Raw genomic sequence first — 21337 nt, 5'->3', positions numbered from 1 at the left:
ATGCTTTTCATACAACACACAAACTCGAGATGGAAGGTACCAGCACTATTGAGATCTCATCAGACAATTAGGGAGATTCATTAAGGTTTGTACTACCGTATTTCCCCTCTTATGCAACTTCCAAGCCAAGTGAGTGTGGAGGAACCTGGTTTGGGGCGTGGCAGACTGTTGAGTGGTCCGATGCCACTAGTTATAGCTTGTACTCATTACTATCACAGGTTATAGCTGAATTCTACACCGGACAGAAACTTCCGGGGAATTATCCGGCCACACAGCTCACCACCTGATTATAGCAAAAGGCCAGAGCCTCTATATTTCCGTTGCAGTTGATAGGTGGGATGATGCACCAGCGTTTGATAGATCCTCTCCGCTAATATTATAAATGGGCTGGTGTGTAAAGAATGTGTAAATGTAGAAAACACTTCGTCAGAATTACTAATGATACGTATCAAAATTCGAACAGATTTTCATAAAAATAGGTCCATACGTTGTTAATACAGGCAGTCCCCGGGTTACATACAAGATAGGGTCTGGAGGTTTGTTCTTAAGTTGAATTTGTATGTAAGTCGAAACAGTATATTTTATCAATGTAGATCCAGACAAAAATTTTTTTGGCCCCAGTGATAATTGGAGTTTAAACATTTTTTGCTGTAATGGGACCAAGGATTATCAATAAAACTTCATTACAGACACCTTACAGCTGATCATTGCAGTCTGGGACTATAGTAAAACATTTAAAAAGCTTCACCAGAGGTCAGAGGGGTCTGTCTGTAACTATGGGTTGTCTGTAAGTCGGGTGTCCTTAAGTAGGGGATCGCCTGTAATTATTTTAGACATTTTTTTATACAGATAAGGAGCAAGGAGGTAGGACTTAGAATAAAGTGAAGAGGCTGTTGCTATGAAGTAATGCAATGTTACCAAAATTCTGCCAAAAAAGCTGGACTTTTAAGGCACCATATTATATCTAGTGGCTCATACTCGATAGCCAATTTAGAGCTTGTTAAGACTGTCCTGTGTAACTTTAGATCACAATTAGTTGTCTTTTTATGTTGGCAAAAATTCCATAAAATGTTGACACTTTGAGAATTGTTTTCTGATTGTAATGAATTTTTTTTTACATCGAGTCTGTTACCCACCATGTACCTACCTTCCATTGGGTGAACAGTGTATGATTATAAGTTGGACTCAATGGACCTGTGTCGTTTTCAACCTTATCCACTATGATGGTAAACATTTTTAGGCTGCATTCACACTCATTTTTGCTCTCTATTGTAAATTTATGTCTGGTGGATTCCTAATGTGTCCTTACAATGGAGGGCAAAAACAAATCCCACTGTTGGCTCAATCAGTAGGATACATCATCCGTCTTCTCCTCCTGCCCCCTGAAAGCGGGAGGAGCAGTTAACATCGGCAACAGCCATTGATTGGCTGCTGTTGTTGTTCAGGGTGTTACCCTCAGTGATGTCATTGCCCTTATATATACAGTGACTCAATTGAAACCTCCGTCCTGCTGAGCGATGTATAAAACATAGGATAGAAAGACATAGAAAGCTATCCTGCGATATTCTCAGCAGAGGCCATGGAAGGGATGCAGTATATTACATCCATCCCCATTTAACGACCTCCACTGTGCATACAGTATAAATGACTCAACAGGCAGGAGCAGGATGAAAAGACACAGGTGCACATTTACTTACCCGTCCCGTCGCGATCCCCGCCATGCGTTGTCCAACGAGGATTCGGGTCTGCCGCGATTCACTAAGATTGTGCGTCCAATTTTCTGCATGTGTCGCTTCCCCCGCTGAGGTCCGCCGGAGTTCACCTTCTTCTTCCCGGTGCATGTGTGTGCTGATCTTGCGACACAATTTGCTTTTTAAATTCTGCGGTTTGTGCGAATCAGTCGGGTTGTCTGACATCCATGCCCCCTGATTTTTGTTGCATGCAAGCCGGCGCCGATGCGCCACAATCCGATCGTGTGCGCCAAAAACCCGGGGCAATTCATGGCAAAACAGAAAAATAAAAACACAAAACCAGACGAAAATGCGGCGTTCGGACCCTTAGTAAATGTGCCCCATAGCTTTCTACGTGTTTTACAAAGTATACAGAGCAGACAGTGGCAAAAAGGTTTTCTCCACCTGCCAGAATGTGTCTATGCATACCCTTAGAGTATATATCACGAGATTTCCTGAGCGTATTACATATACATTGTGTCCGTGTAAATGAATGTAATAGATAATAAAGCGCAAATGCAAAAAATAAAAACAGTAAATAGTAAAAAAAATCACATTATCATCCAAGAAGCTATATTTGCCAGATGCTTATGTGCATATTCATAATTGTCAGGATTTTTTTGGCTTTTGCACTGTAATGTTTGGTCATCGTTTCCAGGACCCATTCATATCCAAATTAATTTCTCCACCAACAGATGTTGTTGTTTGGTATTTACAGTCACTAATATGGAATTATTCCTTTCCCTTCAGCGCTTCAGATGACGGCTCCCTGAATGTCTACTCCGAGCAATTTCTGTATCCTGAGCACCATGAATAAACACAGCAGCCCCTTGTATGCGAGAGGGAAGAGCGTAAGTAGCAATATCTCTGCTCTCCACTTCTAGTCCTGTGGTTCAAGGTTATGAGATATTTTTTATGACTCTTTTTATGCCTGGATGTTTTATGCAGTATCATGTGATGACCCGAATATAAAGAGATAGAAAGATGTTTTATGATTATTATGTCATTGCTGTTGTTGGGATTTTTCTATAGATTTTATATTTTACTGATCTGATTTTAACTACAAGTGTGTTACTAGCAAGTAAAGGTAGGCACACAATGGTGCCCGCACATAATGGCTTGACTTTTGCACTATGAGTTTTATGTTGCTGGAACTCATTTTCTTACTATTATATGTGTTGCTGTGTTAAAAGAAAAAAGCATCTACGTTGGTAAAAAGCACGGGTAAATAACTTTGTCTATTGCTTTTTTGACAAATTGGATGTGTTTTATACATTTAGGCCAAAAAACTAAGTGTGAGGCTCTCAGATGGAACAAAAAACTTCCAAATGAGGTGTCAGAGTCCGTTTTAAAAGGGGTTCCAATAAAATAAAATACTTTCCACAATGATTCAGCTGCATGTATAAAAAATAAAGGTAAAAAAACTGTTGTCACCGATATATGTCCCTCCTGTGTAGGCTCCTACCTCTCTCCATATTCGAGTCCAATGTTGAAATCCAAAAACATGGGTGTATTATTGCTGCGACCAATCACTGAGTGTATTGGCAGACTCCTAGTTTCCAACAACTAGCCCGAGCTTGGACAGGACCCCATGTTAGGATGGCATGACAGGACATGGGAGAACACAATGCACTGAAAACAGGCAGCATTATTATCACATTCACAGCAGCAGTGAATTCACAAAGAAAACGTGGATTTATTGTTTTCCACAGCCATTTGGACATTTTCAGATACAAATTGATTTTTCTGTATAATCTCCATATTAAAGGAGGTTGACATGATGCATTTATACCTGAACTCAGCATCTCACTGTACTGTGACATCACTGTGTGTATTAACCTTGTACTGTGATATCACTGTACAATCACTCATATAATCCCTGAACTGTGACATCACTGTGTGCACTATCCCTGAACTGTGACATCACTGTGTGTATTATCCCTGTACTGTGACATCACTGTGTGTATTATCCCTGTACTGTGACATCACTGTGTGTATTATCCTGTACTGTGACATCCCTCTGTATTATCTCTGTACTGTGACATCACTGTGTGTATTATCCCTGTACTGTGACATCACTGTGTGTATTATCTCTGTACTGTGACATCACTGTGTGTATTATCCCTGAACTGTGACATCACTGTGTGTATTATCCCTGTACTGTGACATCACTGTGTGTATTATCCCTGTAGTGTGACATCACTGTGTGTATTATCCCTGTACTGTGACATCACTGTGTGTATTATCCATGTACTGTGATATAACAGTGTGTATTATCCCTGTACTGTGACATCACTGTGTGTATTATCCCTGTACTGTGACATCACTGTGTGTATTATCCCTGTACTGTGACATCCCTCTGTATTATCTCTGTACTGTGACATCACTGTGTGTATTATCCCTGTACTGTGACATCACTGTGTGTATTATCTCTGTACTGTGACATCACTGTGTGTATTATCCCTGAACTGTGACATCACTGTGTGTATTATCCCTGTACTGTGACATCACTGTGTGTATTATCCCTGTAGTGTGACATCACTGTGTGTATTATCCCTGTACTGTGACATCACTGTGTGTATTATCCATGTACTGTGATATAACAGTGTGTATTATCCCTGTACTGTGACATCACTGTGTGTATTATCCCTGTACTGTGACATCACTGTGTGTATTATCCCTGTACTGTGACATCACTGTGTGTATTATCCCTGTACTGTGACATCACTGTGTGTATTATCCCTGTACTGTGACTGTGTGGCCGTTATGTGTGTACAGAGACAGAACTTTGTCGATGATCCTTGCAATGATCTTTTTAATTTTACAGCACTTTATTATTCAAACAAGTCTGGTATCCCACACCAGATATGAGAGCGCAAAATCATATTATATGTTCATATATATATGTGTGTGTCATTGGTTCATGTTTTTTGCCTTGATCATAGTGAGAACTGTACACTACAGTCAATGACATGGTCACTAAAAGGGAACAATAGTTTGTATTCAATTAGAGATGAGAGAGAATGCAATTATCTGATGTACGTAATAAAAGAGCACCTTCCCCTTTAAATAGCTGTTTGTGGGACATTGTCAGATGCCTGGAGGTTTTTCAATACTCCCAGATGAATATTTAAAGTGAAATCAGAGGATAATGATCTTCGCCGACTTATGACCCGGAATAGTCAATGTTGTTCTCCTCTGGCAGGTCTCCAGTCCGTATTTCGGCAGACTTCACCACAATCAATAGCTTATCTGTTTAATTACTTTAGTATAAAGATCCCCAGCGCTCAATGTGTTTATCTGTCTTGTGGGGGTGACAGAGAAGACAAATTAGATAAGATCCTATTGTTTCTATGTGATCTAAGGAACAGGACTCTGTGTACAGATATTACAGGTACCGATAATAAAAAGACCATCTAAAATAATATAGAGCGGGGCAAACTGTATTCGGTAGACTATTCCCAGTTTTACTGTAGGTATAAAAGGAAATGGTTAATGCACAAGCCAACATGTTCCATTATATCCCATAAGTCCTGTGATCCCACTTCCGGTCAATGGTGCTTGTATAGGGCTGACCATGCACTTCAAATAGCTATTGGCTGAATGCCTGTTTAGACAAAGGCTATGCTTTTTGACTTCCTCATACACATGCACACTTGGGTTAACTAGGAATGTGAGAAATAAGCCGCTGCCAGATACCTCTTAAAGCAGGGTTACTCCCATAAGTACAAGGGATTGGGTATGTTGAAAATTGAAGGCCGGATCCTATTTTACTCCAAACTTCTGCCATGGCAAGTTAAGAGACTTAGTTATACTGGGGGTCATTTACTAAGGGCCCGATTTGCGTTTTACCGATGTGTTACCGAATATATTTCCGATTTGCGCCAATTTTTCCTGAATTGCCCCGGGATTTTGGAGCACGCGATCGGATTGTGGTGCCTCGGCGCCGGCATGCCCGCGAAGGAAATCGGGGAGCATGGCCGAAAACCCGACGGATTTGGAAAAACAGCTGCATTTAAAAAAAAAAAAAAGTCGCTGGACACGCGCTTACCTTCACCCAGCAATGGATCGTGGACTCCGGTGGACCTCGGCGGACTTCAGCGCAGCAGCGACACCTGGTGGACGTCGGAGGAACTGGCTTAGTGAATCGCCGGAAGACCCGAATCTACCGCAGAGAACACGCCGCTGGATCGTGAATGGACCGGGTTAGTAAATCTGCCCCAATGTGATAGTCACAGACAATGAGCTCTCTTAAATAAGCCCCATGTAATAGGAAAAAAACAGGGAATAGTCAACAAGCCGGGTCGTAACAGATAAACATTCAAAAGGAGTAAAGCTGGCACTCACCAATAAAAATCCAAAACTTTATTCCAACACGATTAAAACAACATCGTTGCAGGAGGGAAGCAAAATGCCACAGGAGCCCACAGAAGGCGACGGTCCGTTTCGCACTTCAGAAGCGCTTAATCCTGCCACGAATCGTAACAGAAATAGCAACAAAGTACTAAATCACAAAAGCCGAAGGGCAGTCTTAACAGGAACCATGATCGAAATACCAGAAATACAGCAAATACAGAAAGAGTCTCTCTCACTAGGTATGGCAGATAAAAATAAACTATAGCCAGCAGTGAACTGAATGTGAACAAACTATTTATAGGAGACTGGAGTCTTTGGAGATTTTGGAGCAGAGATCTGTCAGTCAAAACCGTTGCTAGGCCCGAGCAGACTGCAGGAGGAGAACAATGTGGCTCAATTAACTCCCAACCAGCCAGCAAGCTAAGTCTACCATGAAGTATAGATGCAAAATCAGCATCTCCTGTAATGAACGCCATGGACCAAGGATGACACTGACACAGGTGGGCTTATAGGACCTTTATGGGTATGGTTTGATGTGATTTAAAAACTTATAAAGGAGATAAAAGGGATGAGGGATTTAGCCAAACAGTAAAAAATATGTAGAGGCAGTCCCAGACTTAAGGACAACCAACCACTAGTTATAGGCGGACCCCTCTGCCCCTGTGCCCTCTGGTGAAGCTCTCTGGATGCTTTACTTTAGTCCCCGACGGCAATGATCAGCTGTAAGGCATTTTGAAAATTGTCACAGGGACAAACATTTTTTTAGTCTGAAGTTACAATTATAAAATATACTTATTCCGACTTACTTATACAGGTAGTCTCCTACTTAAGAACACCCCACTTACAGACGACCCCTTATTTTACTGCACTTTAAACTTCATCTACAATAAACAGTTATAACAGTTATTAAAGGTGTCTGTAATGAAGCTTTATTGTTAATCCTGGTTCTTATGACAACCCAACATTTTTACAATCCAGTTGTCACAGAGACCAAAACAATGGGGTTACAATGATAAAATATACAGTTCTGACTTATATACAAATTCAACTTAAGAACAAACCTAAAAAGCCTATCCTATCAACCAATCAGGGGCTAAGGTGGGTCATCACTTCAACCACACTGATTACCTGTTGTACTGTTTTCTGTTATGTCAAAAGTCACAGGAAGTAAAGTGCGGGGAGGTTCGGGAAAAGCACTTCCACAGCAGCATGGGAGCGGGAGGTGGTGGGTAAGGTTTTATTATGTTACCTGCATATTACTATATGTTATCTGCATGTTTCTCATCAGAAACTCTACACCTCTTTAGACTCTACAATAATTCTTATGTTGTGAGCTTCACCTTGTGGTGGCATTAAGAATATTAGGATTTTAACACAGGGCTCAGAGGGGAGATTAAAGGAAACCTACCATTTGATTTGATGCGTTATGAAGCAAACATTTCTTGAGAATGCTGTAGTTACACTGATGCAGCATCATATCTTGTTTAAAGCCTGTGCTGAGTGGTTTTGCTGAAAAAACTATTATAAAATTATAACAGTGAAACTCTGTCGCTTCTGTGCCAGGGCTCGGCGCTTTTCCTTTCACATTACTTATGCACTGCACCAGAGGATGATGTTATCACAGTGTTCTTCCTGCCAGGCAGAATAATCAATTGCTGCACGATCCCCCAGCTGCTGTGCATAAGTGATCCAGCTCAGGTTGTTTAGTCTTGTCTGGATAGTTCAGGAAGCTCCATGTGTAATGTGTTTATATAGGCATCCAGCTTTCTCAAGGTCCTGAATTTTATAATTGTTTTTTCAGCAAAAGCCCGCAACTCAGGGATTAAACAAGATATGTTTCTGCATCAGTGTAGCTACACCATTCTCAAGGTATGTTTGGTTCATAATGCATGAAATCAAATGGTAGATTTTCTTTAAGGAATAACTTACACCACCACCCACCTTAGTAGACTCTTCATTTAGTGAAGGATATTATTTTGTAATTACTTCATATTAAGCTAAATTTATTATGAAATATAGGAACATTTTTTGCTAAAAGTTAATTTTTAGAATCTTACAGCCATTCCTCAGCCTTTGCTCACAGTCATGTAAATGTACCTTAGCTCCTGGCGGGAACAGTGTTTCTACTTGCATCGATGAATAAAAGTCTAGCGTGCTGTGAAGCAATCTGTACCCAAGTTTGCTCTCGATTTTGCCTTCTTTCTGTCAATAGGTGAGAAGTAGGAGGGGAGGCTCACGGTAGGAAGTTACAAAGGTCATTTTCCATGCTGTGATATCTACCTTCCTAATTTTGGCTTGGTACCGTAATAGAGAATTAAAGGTTTTTCAGCGTCCGATCTGCAGCTGTGAGAATTACTGGTCCATTTCCAGCGCGATGCACAGAGATTATATACCCGCAGCTGTGCTCATTCTATACCTGGATATGAGATATAGAGACGGCGTATGACTGGAAGGTAATGCACAGTGCTGGAACAAATGCAATGTCAAACTGTTAAATGCTCATAGGAATCACTCATTTTCGTTAGGTTTTATTTCCCGATATATCTGCGCACCTGCACTCGCCGTTTTACTTTACACTCTGGAAATCCTTGTAGCTCCAGGATTAATGCGGTGGAAAAGCAGTTAAGTCAACTGACAGTCACTACGGCTGGCAGGGCCATGCTTAGCCACCCAAGGAAAATTGTCTTCCCGTTGCCAGTTCTTTGAAATCACTGATTGTAATCTCTTTAGTTTGACACGTTCTTTGGTTTAAAGAGTTCGAAATGCAATAAAGGACAAAAGCTGTGGTAGGCAAAATTGTGTAAAATGGAGAATATTCCACGGTTTTATAACTGCATTGTGTTACTTGAGAAGTTAAATAGAGCTGCACTACTGTTTGGCTCTAGTTTGCCGATGATTGTCATCGTTAACATTTAACTTTAATCGTAAAGTATCACACGTACGTGGACACCTGAAAATCACAACAATGTGAGCGTGTTTTTCCACATAGCATAACAAAACCCAAATATGTTGCACTCAAATGGAGTGTGTCTGCACGAATTTATGGATATGCATCCAGTGTTTACATTAGGTGCAGCCTAGTTTTGGGTAGTCTGGGATTGTAACTTTATTGAGTAATGGCCCCAGATGATGTAGAAGTTATACTCTTCTAACCGACACTCCAGTCTAGTGCATTGGCTTCTGTCACCGCTGACAGAGGCTCAGCAGCGACGTTGCATCAGCAGCGGTACACAGACCAGAGCCAGAGGATGGTGGTTATCGGATGCGCAAAGGCTCGACTGAAGTGATGAGAAGTTCAGGGGCGTAACTTGAGAGGGGGGAAAAGGTTGCGGCCACACCAGGGCCCAAGAGGTTTAGGGGGCCCTTATGGCACCACTTTCGCATATGAGAAGACTATTACTATAAACCATACATTATAGACGGGGGCCTGGCACAGATTTTGCACTGGGGCCCATCAGCTTTTAGTTACACCAACTCGTGCAAGTACTAAAAAATTGTGATCCCCGAACAATTACTCTAATTATACAGACCTACTCTATATCCATATTATATGATCACTAGGGTATTGCTGCTGGGAATCCAGTGATCACAAGGTCCACAGTTACCCTTGAGTGTTCTATATATACCTAAATAAAATCTTACAGCATTTGTGAAACAAACTATGCATTCACTTTTTGGACCTTTCGAGATACAATGGGGCTTATTTATTTTAAGGGTCCGCAGCCACACTTTTGTCGGATTGTCCGGCGTTTTCGGGGATTGTACGGCTGTGACAGGTATTTAACAGGGGATTGTGTCGTACGCGATCGGATTGTGGCGTAATTATGCTGGCTTTCATGGGACAGAAATTGGGGGCGGGCCGCCAGACGGTCCTTCTGATTTGGACTGAGCACAGGATTTAACTTTAAAATTGTGTCACACGACAATGCACTTACATACACCAGGAGGAAGATGGTGAACTCCGGTGGAGTGACACATGCAGGATATCGGGCGCACGATCTTAGTAAATTGCCGCAGATATGCATTATTGTCGGGCAATGCAAGTTCTGTGAACCCCTCTGGACGGGTAAGTAAATGTGCCCCAGTATCTTCTGCAATCCGATAGAAGTGAATAGATCACTGGTGAAGCACGCTTATCAGGGCTTTATTCATAAGGGAATACTTTCGGACGTCAATACTTGGGGTCCTAGCAATCAAAGATTTTTAACGTTGTGTTCCAAAGTCCAATGACCATATCCTACACATATACACTCTGAGTTTTATGCAGGTACTCAACCTTTAAAGCTATTCAGAGGAAATTTGATACTCTAGCTGGTGTGTAAAAATCTCCTTTCATTTTTTGTGTCAAGGAATGGGAAGGAAAAAATTACGGAGCACTAGAGGGGCGCTAATGCCAAATTTTGAAATAAATTGTGGAAAAATATTTTTTTTTGTATAAAATAGATAGTATTTATTAGGTACAATCCTGGGTGCCGCGTTTTGGGTCAATGAGACCCTTTATCAATTCATGGACAAATAAAACAAATCATTCCAAATGACGTACCAGTACACACACCTTGCAAACTTGGAATGATTTGTTTTATTTTTCCGTAATTTGAGAAACTGTCTCATTGACCCGAAACGCGTCTTCCAGGACTTTACCCAATAAATACTATCTATTTTATAAAAAAAATATTTCCACAATTTATTTCATAATTTGGTATTAGCGCCCCTCTAGTGCTCAATAATTTTTTCCTTCCCATTCCTTCACACTATTGTCTACCAGCCTGTTCCGGGTGTTTGGTACCTTGGAGCCTGGGAGCTGCATGAATACCGATACACGGCATCAAATCCAGAAATAGAGGTTTTCTCCACTAATTTTAACCTTACGTGGTGATATGCATTAAACAAAGAAGTCTCCAGGTGAGCACCTTCTGATCATCTCTTTGAAATTATCTTAAATTATTACCTGAGGTGCCGTCCTGTGTTTGCTTTTTTGCTTTTTTCTTCTATTACAAGTTCATTTGTTGTGTCACTCACCAATTTAGCAACACCACTAAGTGACTTTTTATGGTCTACTAGTTTTTCGGCTAAGCTTACTCTACTCCTAGATGCTTTTACTTCATTTGCAAATAATCTGGTCGTATCTCACAAATCAGAAATTTCAGTATCTCAGTTTGGAATTGTATCTCTTATCATATCGTCCCTGGTAATTCTGGATGAGTCACCTTACAGTAGAGAACAACCCTCTTGATAGTGTGAGCCTAGTTAACATAAAAGATGCCGAAACTAACGCCACCAATTGATAGCAAACCTTCCAGCTAGAGAAAAAAAATTTTGAACCGTTCTAGCATCAGAGAATCGAAATTTCAATTAATTTTTTTGGTGAATAATCCACTTTAAAACAATTCAAGTAGAGACATAGAGAGGGGCACTGGCAGGGCCGATTCTAGCATATTTGCTGCCTGAGGCGAATATTAAAATGCTGCCCCCCCCCACTCCCTGTTAAGTAAATCCTTAAACTTTACTAACAATTAACAACCCTACAGACAGCTCCCTGACACTGTGTGACTGACTACAGGATCTGAGAGGCATTAGTGGCATCTAGTACCTTATAGATGACAATCTCTTCCATCAGTAGAACTTTATTCCGGGTTCTCCAATCCATGACGTATCACTGCTGAATTCACGGCCGGATATCTTCAGCTCCGTGCAGGATCTCCACCCAGCGTCCCTAAAAATACCACAGTCACTTACAGTATGAGTTTCCTGTGAGCCGCGGCTCCGCACAGTGACACAGGCGGCGTGAGGTCGTGCCGCCTGTGTCACTGCTTAGAACGGAGCGACGCAGCTGCCGGAAAGGCGCTGCGTCGCTCCGCATATAAATCGCGCCTGTGTCTTAAAGAGACAGGCGCGATTTATTTAGCTGGTGGGCAATTCGGGCGTTAATGGACGCCCGAATCGCCCACTTTAGAGCGGCGAATTTCGCCGCACTTTACAGGGACCCGCATTCTGCCGCCTGAAGCGAGATTTTCATCTCGCCTCATGGCAGATTCGGCCCTGGGCACTGGCATACTTTTAGCCATAATAAAATGGCACTTTGAGTGATTACATTATCTATAAAACGATTTTGGACATTTCTGACCACATGAGTAGAAAGGATTTTATCTAAAATTGTTTAAATTTTTAACCTTTCAAATAAAAAAAGTAATATTCACCTTAATAATAAGACACTACACAAGGTCGGATAACATCTCTTATTCTAGGACTGGAACTAGCTATTAAATCTAATGTAACATATTATAGTGAGAACATGTAAAACTTCACAACCTAGCTCATTAATAAGTAAAGATTCAAGGACACTTAGAAATGTAACGTAGGACTCATTATTGAATTGTTCCTAAGTTCAATTTAAAATTAATGTGAGATGATTCACTGAAGTGTTTCAAAAGCCAGGTGTAGCTCCATCAGCCTGGCAAAAAAGCCATCTAGTACTGACATCATATAGTTTAATTAAAGGTTTAAAGGTTTACAAAAGGCAATTAAAACCTATTTTTAAAAAAAATGTTCATTACCTTCCTTACTGACAGAGGTGATATCACAGCTTATCTCCTCCTCCTCTCTGTACCTCCTATATAGATACAACTAACCCATCATTACATCACTACTGACAATAAATGATGTCACAGATTATCTCCCCCTTCCTGTACAATGACCTCTATAAGGATAACACTGACCCATCATTACATCACTACTGACAATAGATGATGTCACAGATTCTCTCCTCCCCCTCCCTGTGCAATGACATCTATATAGATAACACTGACCCATCATTACATCACTTCTGACAATAGATGATGTCACAGCTTATCTCCTCCCCTCCCTGTACAATGACCTATATATAGATATCACTGACCCATCATTACATCACTACTGACAATAGATTATGTCACAGCTTATCTCCTCCTCCTCCCTGTACAATGTCCTCTATATAGATAACACTGACCCATCATTACATCACTACTGACAATAGATGATGTCACAGCTTTTCTCCTCCCCCTTCCTGTACAATGACCTCTATATAGATAACCCTGACACATCATTACATCACTACTGACAATAGATGATGCCACAGCTTATCTCCTCCTCCTTGTACAATGACCTCTATATAGATAACACTGACCCATGATTACATCACTACTGACAATAGATGATGTCACAGCTTATCTCCTCCCCCTCTCTGTATAATGACCTCTATATAGATAACACTGACCCATCATTACATCACTACTGACAATAGATGATGTCACAGCTTATCTCCTCCCCCTCCCTGTACAATGACCTCTGTATAGATAACACTGACCCATGATTACATCACTACTGACAATAGATGATGTCACAGCTTATCTCCTCCCCCTCTCTGTATAATGACCTCTATATAGATAACACTGACCCATCATTACATCACTACTGACAATAGATGATGTCACAGCTTATCTCCTCCCCCTCTCTGTACAATGACCTCTATATAGATAACACTGACCCATCATTACATCACTACTGACAATAGATGATGTCACAGCTTATCTCCCCCTCCTCCCTGTATAATGACCTCTATATAGATAACACTAACCCATCATTACATCACTACTGACAATACATGATGTCATGGCTTATCTCCTCCCCTCCCTGTAGAATGACTTCGATATAGATAACACTGACCCACCATTACATCACTGCTGACAATAGATGATGTCATAGCTTATCTCTTCCTCCCTGTACAATGACCTCTATATAGATAACACTGACCCATCATTACATCTCTACTGACAATAGATGATGTCACAGCTTATCTCCTCCTCCCTGTACAATGACCTCTATATAGCTAACACTGACCCATCATTGCATCACTACTGACAATAGATGATGTCACAGCTTATCTCCTCCCCCTCCCTGTACAATGACCTCTATATAGATAACACTGATCCATCATTACATCACTACTGACAATAGATGATGTCACAGCTTATCTCCTCCCCCTCCCTGTACAATGACCTCTATATAGATAACACTGATCCATCATTACATCACTACTGACAATAGTTGATGTCACAGCTTATCTCCTCCTCCTCCCTGTACAATGACCTCTATATAGATAACACTGACCCATCATTACATCACTACTGACAATAGATGATGTCACAGATTATCTCCTCCCCCTCCCTGTACAATGACCTCTATATAGATAACATTGACCCATCATTACATCACTACTGACAATTGATGATGTCACAGCTTATCTCCTCCCCCTCCCTGTACAATGACCTCTATATAGATAACATTGACCCATTATTACATCACTTGCAATCTTCTTATTTTTGTTATCCATGGCCTCCTTCCTTCTAAAATCAACTTTTAAAAGGTCTCTGTAGTTGTTACATTGTGAAGGAGCACTTTCCGCTTCTTACTGTGTGAGATTACAGCAGGCAAAACTGATGGAGCAGGGGGAAAAGGAAAGTGCTGCTACATTGTTTAACAACCTGTGTAGACAGAGCATGGAGGGACTCTGGTAATGCCCCAGAACCGTGTGGACTCATTAGCATAATTTTAAAAGTTGATTTTAGAAGGAAGGAGGCCATGGATAACACATCTAAGAAGATTACCACGGTCACGGTGCCTGGATCTATGAGTAAGTGCCCCAGTTTTATCATGATGGATTCTGATGGTAGATTTTGGTAAACAGTAATATAAGGTGGACCTTGTAAGAGCTCAGAGCTTGTAAGCAAAGAATGAGAAACAGATGATTTCTAAAAAATAAGTGATCTTCTAAGGGGTGATTGTAATTTCGAAGGATATTACCTACATACTGTACCCATTATGCAATGATACTAATTATCTGTAACCAGATATTTTTCCAAAAATCACCTTTGACTTTGAAGTACAAAATGATTTAGCAAATTCAATGTATCACATCGCCAGACGAAATGAAGTATTAGAATTCCCGCAAATGGAAGTTACTGTATATTTTGAAGGTTGAACTCCATAGTGGTAAAAACTAATAACATCTTCACAATAACCCCTCCAGAAAGAATAAATGATACATCTCATCCCCTGCATCTGCCGGCGGAGGAGCGGGAGGACAGTGCGTCCGCTGTCGGAGCGCTGAGTGGTGACCAGAGAATACGCCTGTCACATGGTTATCCTTCAAGTCGATTTAAAGACTCTGCAATTTCAGTCTCATTTTGAAGTTCTTTTCATGTCTCAATCTCCTGAAAATGTCATTGCTCATAAATTGTGCCTGGAGGCTCTCAGCGCCCGGTCTGTCATATGAAATATTCTCTTGTATACAAAGGCTAATATTGGATTTAAATATAAAATTTATATCTTAACAAACCAAATAAGTCCAGGCGATATGAGATGACACCGAGAAGGGATTTTCAAGCAATAACTGCAAAGCTTATTTTTCTACACGTCACCGGGATTTAGTGTTTGTGGACTGAGCACTGCAAGCAATTTCACTGTCCTTGATTTTTTTTTTCCTTTTCTACTTTCATTATACTCCTCTTCAGATATGGGATTAAAAACTACAAAAACTACCGAATAAAGCAGAGAGGAAAAATTCTGAAAAAATTCTGAAAATTCTGAGAAAATGTATAAATTTCAAATGATTTTTAATAAAAAGTCCATGACACGTTTGGTAATACAGACAGTCCACGGTTTATCTACAGGATAGGTTCTTTAGGTTCAGGGACGTAACCAGGAGAAGCAGGACCCCATAGCAGATTTCTGAATAGGGCCCCACTTCTTGCTTTAAAATATATGTATTACACTGATATATACACACATTTATATACCCATATACATAAACATACAGTTCTTCACACACACATATAGAGAGCATATACACATCATATATACACACATACAATGCCATATACATATGTATAGCACATTTACACACATACAGTATATACACACCATATACCATATACATATACAGTGTATACACAACACATATACAGCATATGTACATGACTTATATGTTATACATATTATGCTATACAATATGCAACATGATATGTATTTTGGGTGTCCTTAAGGGGAACCAGTCATCAGAAATTGCCCTATTTAACCATTACAGTATGTTGTTCACCTTCCAGATCACGTTTCTTTCCTAACCCAGTGTAGTGGCATCATCTAGAAAATCTACTTTGAAGTGAGATATAAATTGGTTGAATAAAGTCATGGAGGCGGAGAGTTCAGCTTTGAAGTCAAGCTCTGCTCACCTCAGATTGAAGGGGATCTGGTTAGTGAAGTGTCTGGATGCAGGACCATCAATTACACTGAAGAGGGCATTCTGAGGTGAGGAAAGCTTGACTTCAGCATTAAACTCTCCGCCTCCTTGACTTTATACAACTAAATTACACGTCACTTTAAAGTTGATTTTCTGGATGATATCACTATGTTGGGCCATGAAATAGATATTAGGTGTGTTAGGTCAATTTCTGCTGACAGGTTCCCTTTAAGCCAGGTACCACCTGTACAAGGATTATTTTTTTAAGTTATTGCAGTAATATTGAAATATACCCTACAGAATGTTTGTGTATCCTACAAGAGTGTCATGAAAATATTTTTAGAAACATAATAACGGTGTTCTTCACAATAGTATATGAAGAACAATATGTGTGAAGAACACATTGCAGATGTTTCCATACATCTGCAATGTGTTCTTCCCATATATTGTTCTTCACAAGACGCGTGTCTTCGGATAAGTTAACAGATGTTCGGAACATCTGCAATGTGTTCTTTACTGTGTTCTTTCACTGTGTTCTTCACTTAGATGTTCACTGTTTTCATTGTATTCTTCACTGGTCTTCACTGTCTTTTCTTAATTAAATGCTCAATCGCGAGCAGGGGAAATACTCGTCCGAGCATCAAGCTCGGAGGAGTATACTCGCTCATCTCTACTGATAAACATTGAACCTCTACTGGATCTCCAGCACATGTCTCAAATGTCCTTCCAGCTTTACTTCTTACATGGTGGCTAATGACTACAATCAATAATAATGTAAGTCAACTGACCATAAAGCGAAAGGAGGACCAATTTGCTCAGAAAATTAAAATCAAAAGATTTTTAGTTTTCAACAAACTTCACATAAATGCATACAAATTATAAAAAAAAAAAAATCAAAGAAAATGTTTTTTTTCCCATTTCCTTACCCAGCTTTTATTCTTAGTTTAAATCCTTGGTCGCCCAGGGTGTACCAATGTTTCACAGGGTTATGAAATAACATGTTTCTGTAGGAGGATTTGAAGGAGAGAGGCAAAACTGAAGCTACTGGAACTTAATAGTAGGGATTCTTTATCGACACTGATAATGTCTATAAAATCCTAAAAAGGAAGACTGAGTAAGCGAAAGTGAGTTAGAAAGTATAATCTCCTGGTTTCTGCATGTGCAGTGTTTGGGAGACATTATAGCAGCCAGTCTTCGCCTACTAATCTGAGAAATCGAGCTGGCAAACTGCTCATATAATGGCCATAAATATTTTGTTCTCATGGGAAATGGATTTTTGAGACAGTGGCATATTGGCAACTGTGCATCCTCCTCTTTAAAGGAACTTTACCATTTGATGCATTATGAAGCAAACATACCTTGAGAATGCTGTAGCTACACTGATGCAGGATCATATCTTGTTTAATCCCAATGCTTTTGCTAATGAACGATATAACATTATGATAATGAAGCGCTGACGCTTCTACAGCTCCTTCAGCGCTTGGTTCAGCGCTTGTCCTAGCATGTGAGTTTTTCTCTGCAGGAGAGGATGATGCAATCACTGTTCTCCCTGCAAGACAGAATAATCAATTGCTGCACCATCCCCAGCTGCTGTTTATGAGTGATCCAGCTCAGGTTGATTAGTCATGTCTTTCCTAACCTCCATTTGTAATTACAAGGTCCAGTGTGTAATGTGTTTATGTCAGCCAGCCTGATCCAGCTTTCTAAAGGTCCTGAATGTTATAATTGTGCCAAGTATAATAAACCAATATATGATCCTGCATCAGTGTAGCTACAGCCTTCTCAAGGTATGTTTGCTTCATAATGCATCAAATCAAATGGTAGATTTCCTGAATACATGTATGGTCAGCCAAGGCTAGTGTGCATGTGTGGGGGGAAACCAGGAGGCAAGAGGGGACAGGTGTAAGAAGAGGAATAAGGAGGAGGAGAGAAGAATTGCAAAATTCCATTAAATGCTCGCCTGAAAAACAGGGGCACCAAATTGTGGCAGAGTCATCAAAATTTCTAGTTTTGGGTCATTTTTGTGAAAAATAAAATAAATTATTTTATGTTAGCAAGTTATCAATTATCAACAGATTATTTTACTCTCCAGTCTACTACTCAATTTGTAAGGAAATATGCCAGTCTTTGTATCAAAGGGGGGCCCAATGGTCACATCAGTAATTTAGGATTTGTTCTATGCAATGAAAATAGTTTCTTAAATTCGTCAAATATTTTGTATCGAAAAATAAATACTCAAGATGACATTTAAAAAAAACAAATTGAAGCAATGGACCACATTTACAGTTTTCTGTTGAACTTTGCGCGTTCTCTAAGGTGGAAACTGCTTGCACAGGTATTTAATAAGTGTCTGCCCCACATTTGTGTTGCACGTGACCCTCTTGTGGCACGGCTGCACTATTCTTCATGCGATACAAATTTCTGCACTGAAGGGGGCGTTTCGGTGCTCGGTGGGGCCATGTGCCAGATTTATTATGCAAAGTCCGACAGAATTGTGTCACACGCACCATGTTAAAGGTCCAACAAAAAAAAGTGGTGCACTCTGTAGGAGCAGTGCAGGAGGTGCCAGATTCACGAAGAACGTGCACCAGAAATCCTGAATCTGGCGCCCCCTGCACACTACACAGGTAACTGCACATAGTACACACTGCACTGTAAATGTGCCCCAATGTCTTTAGTGTTAGGATTCTGCTTTTACTCGTTAATTTTTGGTCCCCATAGTATTCAAGAAGCGACCAACTAAATCAATGGTAATTGTCCTGCTGCTTCCAAGCTGTGCGGTTCTCTTGTTTCCTATGTAAATGATTTAATAATCCACTTGCCATCATCCTTTCCAGCGGCAGTCTTATTTCTTACAGGTTCACACGCAAATCAGTTTATATCACCTTTAACATCCTTTTTTTCTTCATTTATTTTATTTGGACACTTTTATTCTGCCACTCGGGCTCATTTTCCGAGCTCCCTATTTCTTTATACTCGCGTCCTTCTCCAGACATGTAATTGACCCTGTCAGCTTCAATTACGGTCTAGTTGCACTTAGAAATTAACTACATCTGTCCAGTGCTAATTTAATTTTTGTGAGGCTTCCCTGTCAGATCATGCATAAAATCTTCAAGTCAGCGAACACCATGTATTATAACCTCTGTGCAAATTGTTGTGTGAGTCTTTGAATTATTTTTAGATAATTTGGAATTTATAAATAAAGGAAATGTAGGAATGAAAAATCCCAAAACTCCTAAAGGCCAAGGACAGTCTATCAGACCACACCTGGCGTTCCGAACACTGCAGAAACCAGCCAACCTTAAATGTTTGTTACGCGCTAATTCATGTAAAGTTCATAAAGTTGAATTCCGCTATCTGACTTGGCAGCAATAATTGACAAGCAGCAGATCCAATACCCACAGCAGAACTAATTTACCAGCACTGATGTTTATTTCAATATTGGGACAGGATTCATAAAAATCTGTCCAGAATCTAATGGAAGTGGTCGAAGGTCTCAAGTTTCGGTGAGGTCCCAAGAACTGCAAAGCCATTACGGAAACATTGATGCAGTACAAGTAAATAAAGTGTTCCATCAAAGAAGTCTATCTATGCTCTAAGGCAGTGGTGGCAAATCTTATAGGGACCAAGTACCCAAACTACAAGCCATGCATTCCTCGCAAAGTGCCAACAACAACTTATTGCTCCCTGCTCTCAATCGTATTGACATCCTGAAGACACCAATACAGTAGAAAGAAGGATTGAAATTTGGATTAGTAGCTTGCCTGAAAAGGGAGAATCCCGGGGCCTGGAGCAGGAGCTCTAATGATAACCCAGCCCTGTACTCACCTCCTCGTTCCTCAATCCCAGGCATCCAAAGATGTGTTGCTTTAAAATATGGAACATCCTGGGCTTCCTGGAACTGCAGGAGGATGTATTGAATCTTGTCAGGCAAACTTTGTGCTGTTGAGTAATGACCTGGGTGCCCAGTGAGAGGGCTCTGAGTGCCACCTCCAATACCTGTACCTTAGATTTGCCACCACCGCTCTAGGACACTACATTTACGATATCACAATGCAGTATGATATAAAAATATCTTATATCTTATAAAAAAACTGTAATTAGGCCATTCTACTTTAATGACCAATATAGTCGCAGATCTCGATGTAACATCTAGATACTCAAAGTAATATGATCTGGTGAGTTGAAAGTTCCTGGACTCCCTTTATTGGGGATATATCTCATACACTAGTAAGAAATGTATGATGAGGCCTATCTTTTAGGCTATGTCCACATCCATGACCGCCATGTTGAAAGCTGCCAATTTGGATCAAGGCCATTTTTTTCAATGGGAAGGGGGGGGGGTAGATGATCAAAGAGCACATGATCACACAAAACATTATCAATTCAGAGGCCAAAACATATTAAAGTGTTTGTGCCAGTTTTCTGTCTGACTTTGCACTGCATGTGGACCTGCTTGTACATGTATTTATAAAGTGTCTGCGCCCATTTTTTGTTGCGGCTGCATTGTGTCCGACAAGACAGAAAAGATGTTCACCTAAAGGGGCTGTTACTGCTTAGTCAGAGTTTGCGCCACATTTATTATTGAATCGCACCTTCTGCTGATTGAACAAAGTGCACCAAAAAAAAATGGTGTCCACTTCCCGAGCAGTGCAGGTACACTCTGCACTCTGCACACTCCACAGGCAAACTTCACATAGTACAGACTGCACTAGTCTGTACTATGCGGGTCCAAAAGTTGGGAAAGAACCAGGGACGTTCCCTGTTTGACTTGTTGTCACTGCTGCTGAACACAGAGTTAAAGGTACCAGATCCAATCCTAATGAACCCACATGAGAATCTATGGAATCTATTGATAACTTTTGAACTACAAGAGATATTACAAATCTGATTATAGCAATCCATTTTTGATTATATGTGTAAAATCTTTTTGGCAGGTTCGGAAAAAAGGAAGAATAGTAAGAAAGTGGATTAAATA

General features: G+C 40.4%; 1 long non-coding RNA gene across 1 annotated transcript in view; it reads left to right on the top strand.

The window, feature by feature from the left end:
• The window catches only part of LOC140118666 (uncharacterized), a 260214-nt gene that overhangs the window by 189454 nt on the left and 49423 nt on the right, over positions 1–21337 (top strand). Inside the window, exon 2 of the long non-coding RNA XR_011853233.1 lies at positions 2481–2581. This is a non-coding gene — a long non-coding RNA (uncharacterized lncRNA). The remainder of the gene's footprint in view (positions 1–2480; positions 2582–21337) is intronic.

Source organism: Engystomops pustulosus, chromosome 1 (assembly GCF_040894005.1).
Source record: "Engystomops pustulosus chromosome 1, aEngPut4.maternal, whole genome shotgun sequence".
Classification (NCBI taxonomy): domain Eukaryota; kingdom Metazoa; phylum Chordata; class Amphibia; order Anura; family Leptodactylidae; genus Engystomops; species Engystomops pustulosus.
The sequence above is the reverse complement of the archived record's forward strand: the minus strand, read 5'-3'. Positions and strand labels throughout refer to the sequence as shown.